Here is a 13764-nt window from a genome sequence, read left to right as displayed (position 1 = left end):
GAGAGAGACTCCACTTGCCAGATACAAAATATATACCCCAAAGTCATGCCCCAATGGCCACCTCATCCAGCCAAATCCCACCTGCCTTCAGTTACCACTCAATTAATCCCCATCAGGGAATTCATTCACTGATTGGGTTAAGACTCTCCTAACCTAATCATTTCTCCTCTAAACCTCCTTGCATTGTCTCATACATGAGCTTTAGAGGACACCTCATATCCAAACCATTATATACCACTTTTTGTGTCTGATTCATGAGACCCTATTCTTTCTTAACCATTGCTGATTGGGTCAGAGGACCCCAGAACTTCATGGAGACACGCATGTTTGTCTCTGAGGAATCTGGAAGTTTGAAATGAGGGACACAGATATTCAGGAATCCAGGTAGTTAGTACCTTGGAATTGTGGCTAATGCTAATCAGTAGACCAGCCCTGGGCCCAGCCGTCCCCAGGCTGCTGGCTCAGCCCTTCCGTCCTTCCTTATTTACTTGGTCATGTCTAAATTAGCTATGTTGGTTCCTATAATTTGGGACTAGAAAAGCCTTAGCTAATACAGTGAGAAAACTGGCAAATACCTCTTCAGGCTTCAATGATATCTTCCCGACTCTGACTGAAGGAAAACAATGTCTTCTAAGTAAGATTGACAGGTTAATTAGCTGGAAATTAAGGCTCCACTGAAGTCTGAAACTACTTGAGAGTGGAAACTAAGAAAGTGTCTTCTCTCCCTCTCCTCTTCAATCATTTAAACTGTATCTCAGGGAACAAGATTAAGGGCCAATTGTGACCGACTCCAGCTGGGGGTGGCTGAGAAGCCTACCACCTGACAACATTACTAGCTGCTAACCCAGACTTACTGCATCAGAATATCTTCAGCAGGGCCCAGGAACCTGCAATGTAAGCAAACTTTCTCATTAAGTTTTATGCTATTATTTAGATAGATTACATTTATATACATAAGCATAATCTTGAGGGTAAATTCCATTTCTTCTAAAACATTTACTAATAATCGGCTCATTATATTAGTTTCCCAAGGCTGCCTAAATAAGTTAATACAAATTAGGTGGCTTAAAACAGCTCAAATTTATTCTTGTAGTACCAGAGGCTAGAAGTCTGAAATCTGGGTGTTGGCAGGCACATGTGCCCTCTGAAGGTTCTAAGGTAGAATCCTTTCCACTTCTCCCAGCTTCTGCCAACCACTATTGGCATTCACTGGTGTGCAGCTGTGTCACTTCAATCTCTGCCTTTGCTGTCATGTGGCATTCTCCCATGTGTCTGTGTCTCTATTTCCCTCTTCTTATAAAGATTCCAGTTGTTGGATTAAGTGTCCATTTTAATCCAGTATGACTTTACCTTAACTTGTTGATATCTTCAAAGACTCTGTTTCAAACAAAATCACATTCACAGGTACCAGTAGATAGGACTTGAACATATCTTTGTGTGTGTGTGTGTGTGTGTGTGTGTGTGTGTGTGGCGGGAGTGTCTCAATTCAACCCACAAAATTTGCTGTCAGACATTTATGTTGCTCCTAATTTTTTTCCCCAAATGACGTGCTGCAGAGAACAATGCTTTCTCTAAGTCTTTGATCTCACCTTCTCTAGCTGTTTTCTTTAATAGAGACAAGAAGAGAATGATGGGGTCAGAGAGAACAGCAATTACAGCTCATCCAGGAAGACAGAAAATGCCCAACTTTTTATAATATGAGGAAACAGTACAAAAACATTGATTACACAGGTGCTAGAAGTGGCTACAGAGTCATCAGGGAGGTTTGGTGACCTGGAGTTAGGAGTGAAGACACTACCACCCCTGTGGGTAGCAGGGCTCAAGGGTGTCTTGTGGGATCTGGGAGCAGGGCTGGCCTGGCAGGCAGGAGCTGGGTCCTCAGCAGTTAATTTCAGAGAGTGGGACCCACCCTCTCCTGTCTTTCTTCCCATGGCAGTGTAATAAATACTATTTTTCTTCTAATTACAAGGCAATGCGTATTCATTGTGGGAAATTTGCAAACTAGAAAAGCAAAACAGAAACATTAAAATTCACTTTAGCCTTTGCATTCAGTCATAACTGCTATTAATGTGTGTGTGTGTGTGTTTTATGGAGTTGTAGCTTTCTACACTTGCTATTTGGTAGCTTCACTTTTATCTTGACATCGTATTGAGGAAAAATAAAAATTTGTTTTGAGAGTAAATCAATGGATGACTGCTTACCATCCTATCATATGGATTATTATAATTTTAACATATGTCTTGTTATTACACTTCCCAGTTGTTTAAAATTTTAAAAATAAATGAGAAAATTGCAGATGGTGATAGATGCTGTGACAATAAAGCATAGTATTTGGTGGAAAGGGGACTACTGTAGATTGGTCAGGGAAGGCCAAGAATGGCGAAGCTTGGTATGCTCTCTACAGTCACCCATTTGAGCTTCATGATATGATGAAGCAGGTGCTACTATTAGATTCATTTTACAGATGGAGAACTGAGGCACAGACAGCATTGTTACCTGCAGAAAGGTGTGTGATTCATGGAGTGAAGCTTTGATTTGTAGGCAGACCACCTGGTGTCAGTAGTGCTTTGTACTACAACACTATCACCATCCCTAGCAACTCTATAAATAACTCACAGAGCCTTACTGGAGGACACCTGAGGGCAGGCACTTCTTGGTAGCCCTGACAACTGCACCATCCAAAGGCCTATGCCACTGCTTTGGATTGGGGTATTCAAAGCCACAGTATAAACAACTATTTGGAGCACCAATTTTATTCAAGGCTTTGAAGAAAACATTTTATATTAAGACAGACTCTGGTGCATACTGAGTAGAAAGAAAAATTAACGAATACTTAAAATGAAACACAGAAGCTCAGGAAAATGCTATGCTTGCCTCAGGCATTGTCCACTAAGACCCCAAGCCTTCGAGTCTGCCAGGATCTGTTCACTCCTGTGCTTCAAGCACATTCCTGGGAAAATCTGAGAAACACTGCAGCACTGCACCATCAGGGGTGCTCAATAAGTATTCTAGAAATTGAATAAAATGATGTTTAAATTGCCCCATTACATGAAAGTGAGAGCTGCCATTCACAACTGTCCATTTTATGTCTGAATGCTGGAGTTTCTCCTGGACTTGATACCTGTCCTCCTAAACTCTTGGACTGGCATCACTGTTAAAACACACAGCATAACTCAACTCAAATCTAACAAGGAATCTCACAGGCTCTGCCTTCGGACCCCCAGAAAACCCTTTCTTCTCTGCATCAGGTCCCAGGGCTAGCTCAGTCCAAGACTCACCTAGGTGTGTATATTCGACCTCTGTGTGCTCGGGTTCTGCATGTGAGGATTCAACCAACCTTGAATAGAAAATATTGGGGAAAAAATTGCATGTATACTAAATACATATGAACTTTTAAAAGTTTTAAAATTTTATATTTATTTATTTTAAAAATATATTTTTATTGATACATTATAATTATACATAGTTTTGGAATTCATTATGCCTGATTTGTACATGCAAATAACATTTTTTGATCAATCGAATTCCCCAGTACCTTTCCTTTCCCTTCCCTCTTTCCTGTCCCCATCTGCTTCTCTCTCTCTCTCTCTCTTTTTTTTTTTTTTTGTGGTGCTGAGGATTGAACCCAGGGCCTTGTGCATGCAAAGTAAGCACTCTATCAACTGAGCTATATCCCCAGCCCCTAATTTGCTTCTCTACTCTGATCTCCCTTCTATTATTATTATTACTATTATTATTATTACTATCATCATCATTGTCATCATTATTATTTTAGTGCATTATAATTACATATATTAATAGGATTCATTGCATTAAGTTCAAACATGGACATAGGAAAACTTGGTAGATTTTGTACCCCAGTACTTCCCCATGCCTTCTTCTCCTCCCTCCCTCTCAATCCCCTTTTCTGTACTCTGTTCTCCTTTCTATTTTTGTAAGATTCCTTTTTAAAAAATGGTTTTGTTTGTTTCTCTCTCTAGCTTCTACATACGAGATAAAAAAAAAATCAGCCTTTGGCTTTCATAGTCTGGCTTATTTCACTTAGCATGATGTTCTCCTGTTCCATCCATGAACCAGCAAAAGACATGAATTCATTCTCTTTTATGGCTGAATACAACTCCATTTTATATATATATATATATATATATATATATATATATATATATATATGAATGATATTTTCTTTATCCATTCACTGTTGATGGCCACCTGGGGTGGTTCCATAACTTGGATATTGTGAATTGCACTGCCATAAATATTGGTATTCATGTATCACTATAGCATTCTGATTTTAGTTCTTTTGGATAAATAGCAAGGAATGGGATAGCTGGGTCATATGGTGGTTTCATTCCTAGTTTTTAGGGGAATCTCCATATTGTTTTCCAAGGTGGTTTTACCAATTTGCAGTCCTATCAAAAAGGTATAAGTGGACCTTTTCCCTCACATCCTTGTCAGCAATTATTGTTATTTATACACTTGATTGCCATTCTAACTGAAGTGAGATGAACTTTTAGTGAACAGACTTTTCTGTACAATATTCATTATTCCCTGAACAATATGGTACAATACTATCTACATAACATTTATATTACATGAGGTATCATAAGTGATCCAGGGATGATTTAAAGTATGTGGGTGGTTGTACATAGGTTATATGACAATACTGCACAATTTTATATAGGGCACCTGGGCATCTACATATTGTGGTATCCTGGGGATCCTGAACCAATCCCCACCAATGCCAAGGGATGACTGCATACGTGTGTGTGTGTGTGTGTAAATATAAAAGTGTGCTCTTTGACATGAATCATATCAGTATAAGCAGAGTTGTATAAAATAAAAAAATAAGATGGTAATAATTTTCTTACAGAATACAATAATAAAATGACTGCACCTTGGTAACATTCTCAGAAACAGGAGATTCAGCTCACATTTTGAATTCCACATAGGTACGGAAGCTTACTTTTCCCAAGGGAATGCAACATCCCAATGTCTGTGTGTAAATAGATTTCAAAAAACAATCCATGAACATGTAGAGGATGCAGACTAAAAGACTAGTAGCCTTAAGTAAATCGAGGCTTCATGGGGTCTGCAGCAAGAAAGGACAGGAGATTTTTGCTGTCTCCCATTTAAGACCATTTAGGACAATGCGGCTGGCCCACCTGGTCATCAGCCTTGCTCCAGGTGGAACATCACAGACCCAGAAAAATCAAAGGCACAGACTGGGCTTCTGATTTGTATTTCCCTTCCCAAAGTTACTAAAGATATGACAGATAGGGCCTGCGGTCACTATAAAAGTCTGAGGCATTCGCAGCTTTGTGGAGCCTTTGAAAAAATTGCCACTTTTTTTTTCCTTTCCCAAAAGAGGCAAGCATAGCCCACCACAAAGCTTGCTCTCATGGTTAAACAAGATTGTGGGTTAGGAAGGAAGGTGGGAGAAGGATGCATTTAATGTTAGGTTCAGTCCAGGTATAGTGGGTCTTCTATACTTCATGGGTTTTGCATCCATGAATTCAACCACCAGCAGATGGAAAGTATTTGGCGGGGAGGAGAGCATGTCCATGCTGAGAACATACAGATGTATGTCATGATGTCCTAAAAAATACAGTGCGACAACTATTTACATAGTATTTGCATTGCATTAGGTATGATAAGTAGTCTAGAGAATAAAGTGTGCCTAGGTTATGTGCAAGTGCATCATCTTACATAGGGGACTCGGGCAGTTGTGGATATTGATGGTCATGTGTGGTGTGTGTAGGGGGTCCTGGATTCTGAGGTCTGTTTACATTTTCACAGGGTGCCTGTGGAACAAAGGCTGGACCAGGGGAACCAGAATCAAGACATAGTGGGTACAGAAATATGGCCACTCTCAGTGGGAGTGAAGAAGCAAGGATTATTTGCACTTCATACACCCTTGGCTGTTCTTGCAGCAAGTTTCCATGACACTGAATTAATCTTCCTTAAATGGCCTAGGGCTTATGATTAAGAGAGTTCTCCCCTTCCTTCCGTTTCTTAAGCTCAATTTCTCAGTGGAAATTCTCAGTACTCAATGCTTAAACTAAAAGGCCCCTAGTCCAGACTGGAAGTGTTGGGGCATTTCCAAGCCTGCTTCTTTTGTCCCGTGCTCCTGGGTCACCCCAGAATTTCTGCAGTTGACTGAGACTCCCAGAACATGGGGGACTACTGCTCCTTTTCCCTGCTCCACTAGAACACATTATTAATCTCATCCTACATCCCCAAGATTTTAAGAATTAAGAGAATTATAAAGAAAAAAGCAACAGTCTTAGATGAGGCAAGTCATTCATTGCACAAATCTTTGCGTACTTATCCTGTCTTAGGTTTTGTTCCAGGTCCTGGGGTGTACAACAGTGAACAAAACCAATTCCTGCACCAGCGGCTTACTCACTAGTCAGGAAATACAGACAAGAAGTGTATATCATGTTAGACGGTAGTAAGCACTGTGAGTAAACTAAGGCAACACAAAAGGAGGAGGAGGTGGGATGTGGATGTGATATTTTGTAGCCGAGAAAGCTATCTCTGATATATCACTTTTAAGCAGAAAACAAAAGAAAGCAAGAAAATAAGCCACAGGATGTCTGGGAGAAGAATATTCTTATTAGCAGACATAGCAAGTTTACCTAGCCTAGAGAGAGTGGTGTCCGACAGCAAGGAGGACCGGGTGGCTGGGACATGATGACCACAGGTAAGTGGACACAAGAGTGTAGGAATTTTACTCAGAGGTGGGTGGTGCTGGCTTGAACTCAGGTGGTGGTGGTAGAGGTGGTGGAGACATGGTCAGATTCATGATATGTTTTGAAAGCAGATTTTTCAACATTTGCTAATGGATATATGAAGATGTGAGGAAATCAAGAGTATATTCATTTGAGATAGATTTTATATATTCAAGTGGAAATGTAGAGAGAGAAGTTGACTTTGGAGATCTGGAATTCAGTGGAGATACTCTTTGAGGCTTATGGGTATCATAGTAGCGGGGATTGAGAGTAGACAGAGGGGAGACCCAAGGACTGAACTTCAGATACAGGAGATCAGGAGGTAAGAAGAGGTCAGCAGAGCAGACTGAGAAGGAATCATCGGTGAAGAAGGGAAAAAGAGAAGGGAGAGGGACCCGAAGGAAAGTGAGGACACATTTCAAGAAGAAGGTTGTGACCAGCTCTGTCCAATGCTAAGGAGAGAAGACCAGGCCAGAAGATGGTGCAAAATGGTGGTAAGTGGACACATGCACTGTGGCGGTTTGGGTGGCATGTAGGGAGGAAGGAGCCTCAAGAGAAAAGGGAAGGAAGGTTGCAGACAGAGAAGGAAAAGATTTGCTCTGGACCAGAATGTAAGAAGCTGGAAGAGACATGGGATCAAGGGGCTGTTTCTTTGTGAAGTAGAAGTGTTATTTTTTCTTTCATGTCATATTCATTTACTTATTTATCACACAAGAAATAAAGGTTTGTTGTAGCCACACTGAAAATACAGATTTTAAAAAAAAACAGAAAAAAGAAATTTATCGAAAAAAATACTTCAATCCTACTATGAGCACATAGAACCTCTGGAAACGTTTTGATATTGAACCTTCTGGACTTTTTTTTTTATCCTGTGCAAATTGTGACTTACTTTTTAAACTTAATAGCATAATCTGAATATCTTTTACGTCAATGTACATTTATATTATCTTTATTAAATGGCTACATAACACTCCATTTTTTGAATATACTTAGATTTTCTTAGCCAATCTCTTATTATTGAATATTTAATTGTTTTCTTCTTTTAACTATTAAATATTTCTTTGTACCCACATCTCTGTGTATCTTTCCCATGATTTCCTTAGGCAAATTTAAGAAGTATAACTTCTGGATCTATGTATATTTTGTGAAGATGTTTAATTCATGGAAGACAGTTCTACTGCCCTGCATCTTATTTTACAAAAGCAAAGGGGCAGTGTGATAAGTTCTCCATGACCACTGTAGAAATGCAAATTAAAACGCTTATGTTTTTAAGTTCACAAAATAGAGTGAAGCCAATGTCACAAGATTTTAAGTAACAGGAATCCACAAGCCCAACCTCTTTCTTAGTACCCAAGGATCCCATAAGAAATACTTCCCTCTTTATCTTAAAAACACAAAAGAGTTTCTGCGGAGTGGTCTCCAGGGTTTTGAAAACAAGGCTTCACAGGTGGCATCGCTATACCAGACCTTAAACTATACTACAGAGCAATAGTAACAAAAACAGCATGGTATTGGCACCAAAACAGACAAAATATAGGACACAGAGACTAACTCACAAAATTACAATTATGTTATATTAGACAAAGTTTCCAAAAAAAATGCACTGGAGAAAAGATAGCATCTTCAACAAATGGTGCTGGGAAAACTGGAAATCCATATCCATATACAACAAAATGAAATTAAACACCTATCTCTCACCATGCACACAACTTAACTCAAAATGGATCAAGGACCTAGGAATGAAACCAGAGACTCTGCATCTAATAGAAAAAAAAGTAGGCCCTAATCTTCATAATGTGGGATTAGGCCCCAACTTCCTTAATAAGACTCCTATAGTGCAAGAATTAAAACCAAGAATCAATAAATGGGAAGGAATCAAACTAAAAATTTTTTCTCAGCAAAAGAAACAATCTGTGAGGTGAACAGAAAGCCTACATCCTGGGAGCAAATTTTTACCCCTCACACATCAGATAGAGCACTAATCTCTAGAGTATATAAAGAACTCAAAAAGCTAAGCACCAAAAAAAAAAAAAAAAAAAAAAAAACAAATAACCCAATCCACAAATGGGCCAAGGACCTGAACAGACACTTCTCAGAAGAGGATATACAATCAATCAACAAATATATGAAAAAATGCTCATTATCTCTAGCAATTAGAGAAATGCAAATCAAAACTACTCTAAGATATTCATCTCACTCCAGTCAGAATGACAGCTATTATGAAGACAAACAACAATAAGTATTGGTGAGGATGTGGGGGAAAAGGTACACTCATACATTGCTGGTGGGACTGCAAATTGGTACAGCCAATATGGAAAGCAGTATGGAGATTCCTTGGAAATCTGGGAATGGAACAACCATTTGACCCAGCTATCCCTCTCCTCAGTCTATACCCAAAGGACTTAAAAACAGCACACTACAGGGACACAGCCACATCAATGTTTATGGCAGCACAATTCACAATAGCTAAACTGTGGAGCTAACCTAGATGCCCTTCAGTGGATGAATGGATAAAAAAAAATGTGGCATATATACACAATGGAATTTTACTCAGCAATAAAAAAGAATAAAATCATGGCATTTGCAGGTAAATGGATGGCGTTGGAGAAGATAATGCTAAGTGAAGTTAGCCAATCCCCCCCAAAAAAAACCCAAATGCCAAATGTTCTCTCTGATATAAGGAGGCTGACTCATAGTGAGGTAGGGAGGCGGAGCATGGGAAGATTAGATGAATTCTAGATAGGGCAGAGGGGTGGGAGGGAAAAGGAGGGGGCAGGGAATTAGAAAGGACAGTAGAATGTGATGGACATCATTATCCAAAGTACATGTATGAAGACTTGAATTGGGTGTCAACATACTTTATATACAAACAGAGATATGAAAAATCGTGGTATATATGTGTAATAAGAATTATAATGCAAAAAAAACCAAAGTACATGTATAAAGTCATGAATTGGCATGAACATACTCTATATACAAAGATATGAAAAAATGTACTCTATATGTGTAATAAGAATTGATTTGCATTCTGCTGTCGTGTATTTAGAAAAATAAAATCAATAAAACTAAAAAAAAAACAGAAAAAGAAAAAGAAAGAAAACAAGGCTTTTTTGGGAAAGTATTTCTGGTGTCTGCAGCTCTGTGTGTGTGTGCCTGCCTGTCCGTGTCTGTGTGATACCACTTTGCATATAAAAACACGGATAACTACTTCTAAGGTAAAAATAAAACACTTAACTGGCCTTTTACTTATGAGGAGAAGGGAGCAAACTCCCTTAAGTTTCTTTAGAAAAGTCTAGAGTAAGGAGAATAAAACCACAGAAGGGCAGCAGTCACTATTAAAGAATGTGTCTTGTAATGTATGAATTCACTCCAGATTCAAATTCAGGTCACATCTGGATTCCAAAGCTGAAATAAAATGTGAGCCAAGAGAAAAAGATGGGAGGATGGCAGGAGGGGAGCATTTGAGCAAATGGAGATGACATTCCATAAGGTAAGGAGGCTGGGCCCTGGTGATGTCTAGGTTCTAGGATCTGGACTCCTGGAGGGAATCTTCATCTATTTTCTCTTCCCATATGAGATCTATTCTTGATATACCTTGCAAATGAACACCTCATCGCCAACTGTGAATATGGTAAGAAGCAGCTTACTTCTTTAGGAGATGGTGCATTCTCATCTAAAGGTTTATTTTGGGGGTGTGTGTGGTGGTGGGGGTGTGGCGGTGGGGGGGTGGAACCGGGGACTGAACTTGGGGCACTCAACCACTGAGCCACATCCCCAGCCCTATTTTGTATTTTATTTAGAGGCAGGGTCTCACTGAGTTGCTTAGCACCTTGCTTTTGCAGAGGCTGGCTTTGAACTCGAGATCCTCCTGTCTCAGCCTCCCGAGCTGCTGGGATTACAGACATGTGCCACCAAGCTTGGCTCAAAGTTTTTTAAAGTTCTTCCTTATCTTAAAAAAAAACGCAACACCATTCTAAATTCCATCTTTCAGCCTTAGTTTTGCTTCTTAGGCATAGTGTATTGTAAGAGCAGCTCCGTTTTCCAACATTTAAATCCAATTATTACACTCAACCTCCTAGATACCCAAGTTCCCCAGTTTCCTCAGCTAGAATTGCTTACCTTCCCTGCAGGCCAGTGAGGGACCCAAACAAGAGGATCCCTGAATTCAAACCTCTGTGCTTGCACATGACACAGTTTTATGGGAGAAAGGGGGTTCTACTTTACCAATACACCTGAGTTTTAAGATTCAAGATGAAAGCAGTATTAGCTCACAATTACATGTGCCAGAGCTCCTTGTGGGTGCATGTGCACCCCTTGTGTGTGCCATGCAATCCTTGTAACTTCTTGAGAAGTAGGTACTGGTTTTAATCCTTGTTTTACAGATGAGGAAACTGAGATCAGACAGTTAGCTACTGGTGAGCTGGGATTTGAACTCAGGCCTTCTGGCTCTAGAGTCAATGTGCTTAGTCTCCTAAGCCAGTGGTTTTCAAACTCAAGTGTGCATTAGAACCACAGTGGGCCTCTTCAGACATAGACTGCTGCATGTTTTGACTCAGTAGGCCTTGGGGGAAGTGGAGTGCATTTCTAACCAGTCCTAGGTGATGATGCTGCTGCTGGTCTAAGAACCACAATTCAAGGCCCTCTCCTAAGGGCCCACTGATCCTTCTCTTGATATCCATTTCTCAGTTGCTTCCTTTGTTGCCTGCTCAGGATGCCTCAGGACTGGATGGCTCCCTCTCACCCTTAGGTCTGACCAAATATTGCTGAGTCCCCATGTTCTGCTGCTCTCAGGTGGACTCTGTATACATCCTCTCATGGACTTTCACCTGCTATCATCTGCAAGATGTTCCTGTTCTTCATCTGCTTTCCTGGGCTTCCAGATGTTAGACTCTTCTCCAATCATAGTCTCTCCACAGGAAGTCAATCTGATCTGTGGATTCTACTCTTTCCTAATCCCACTTCTGGTCAATCTGTGGCTATGACAGCTGTCACATATTCCCTATGTCTTCTCTGATCTAGAGACAAATAACTGGAGGGATATGTTCTCAGACAACATGGTTTTTAAACCTTTCACTGTTTAGGTGACCCTCTGTCCTCTCTCCAGGCCATCAATGTTCAGCTTAGTAGGAGGAGCTCAGAACTGGGCAGGTGTTCCACATGTGATCTGACCACGGTTCACTGAAACCATCACTTTCTTCTCCCAGACCTTTATGTTCTATTAATGGTGCCTATTATTACATTCATCTGCCCCTTTGGTGTGCATTGATTTTATGCCAAAGACTTTCAAATATTTTTCAAATAAATTGTTCTCAGACACAGCTTTCCTCCATTTAATGCTTATGTCAGTACTTTCTTTACCTTGACACAGGACTTTGCAGTTATCCACGCTAACTTCCATCTGGTTTGTTTTTATATTATTTCAACCAGTGGATTTTTTTTCTTTAAAAAATCTCTTATTATTTTTTCTCACTATGAAAGGAATGCTTGTTTATTATAAAAATCCTAAGGTAGAGAAAAACAAAAACAACATTAAAATTTTAGTAGCCACCCACCCGATGTTGATCATTAAGGATACTTTGCTGAATGTCTTTCCAGAACCTTAATAACATCTTTCTAAATCATTCTTTTTTGGGGAGGCAGTACCAGGGATTGAACTCAGAGGCACTCAACCACTGAGACACATTCCCAGCCCTATTTTGTATTTTATTTAGAGACAGGATCTCAATGAATTGCTAGTGCCTTGCTTTTTGCTGAGGCTGTCTTTGAACTTGGGATTCTCCTGCCTCAGCCTCCTGAGCTGCTCCAGATTACTCATAAATAAATAAAATGTTATACATAAATGACTCATAGAGGTCATTTTTAGACTTTTTAATCATATCTAGTGTACTTAACTATTCTTTCTAGCTCTGAGTCATCACCAAGTGCTTCCAAGTTTTTATGTAATTTGTTGATAAAATGTTGTATAGGATGAGCAAGGACTGAATCCTAGAGCATGGCCCAAAATCTTGTCCTTCAGAGGGCTATTAATTCATCATTCAGCATTTAATGGGTAGCAATTAATCTGCCAGTTAGAAATTCACAGATGTGTACTTCAGTCTAGTTTTCCATGTTATTCTCAAGGGTAATGTGAGGGGCTTTAACTGTTTAAGTTGTCATATCATGATGCAGCCTTATAATTCCCAAGTAGCCAAGTTTCACACAAAGTTGACTATTTGCAGATTCTGAATCCCACTATTGTGCTACCCTAATTTCTTTCAGAAATAGTCATTTGTGCATCTCCAATTTTCAGGCACTTTTTCCATTCTTTAATTTTCTACAAATTGGCAACGGCAATCCTATGCTTACTTTGGTTATTTCCTTCAGCATTGGGGTGAGAGCATCAATTACCTTTTTTTTTAATCATAAAGAAAAGAGGTCTATTTAGGTCACAATTGTGGAAGTCCAGTGCATGCTTGGAGAGGACCTGGCAGATGGCATCGCCATGATGGCAGCATACATACAAGAGGTGAATGTTGCGTATAGAAAAGGGATCAAGGGGAGGTGCCAGTGTCAGTTACAGCAACCCATTTTTTAAGAATGTTTGTTCCACACTTTCAGGTTTTAAGGTCTTTCAAGGAGCAGACAGACACAAATTAAGACTTGTAAAGGAGTCTGTTTTTCTCCCTGTCACCTATCAGTTATAAAACCTGAACCCCCATGCATAGTTCTGGCCATTTTTGCTCTGGTGGTATTCACAAAAGACCATTTTGAAGCATTTGATTTTTGCATAAGCTTTGATTCATTTTTTTCTTTTCTTTTAGTTTTAGCCTTCCAGTTATGATTTTTTGCTCTTCTCTACCAATCCTTCTTTTTTCTCTTAAGTTATATACTAGTCTCTGATCTTGTGTGCATGATGGGTGTGTTCTTTTTTTTGGTTTTAGTATTGCATTATAGTTATACATAATATTTGGGTTCATTTTGACATAATCATTAATGCTTAGAGAGAAATTAGCTACACTCAGTCCACAGTACTTCCTCTTTCCCTCCCCTCCTT

This window comes from Marmota monax, unplaced genomic scaffold (genome assembly GCF_021218885.2).
Source record: "Marmota monax isolate L192 unplaced genomic scaffold, Marmota_monax_Labrador192_F-V1.1 WCK01_AAM20220418_F8-fsc00018, whole genome shotgun sequence".
In the NCBI taxonomy this organism is placed as follows: Eukaryota; Metazoa; Chordata; class Mammalia; order Rodentia; family Sciuridae; genus Marmota; species Marmota monax.
Note: the sequence above shows the minus strand (reverse complement) of the source record.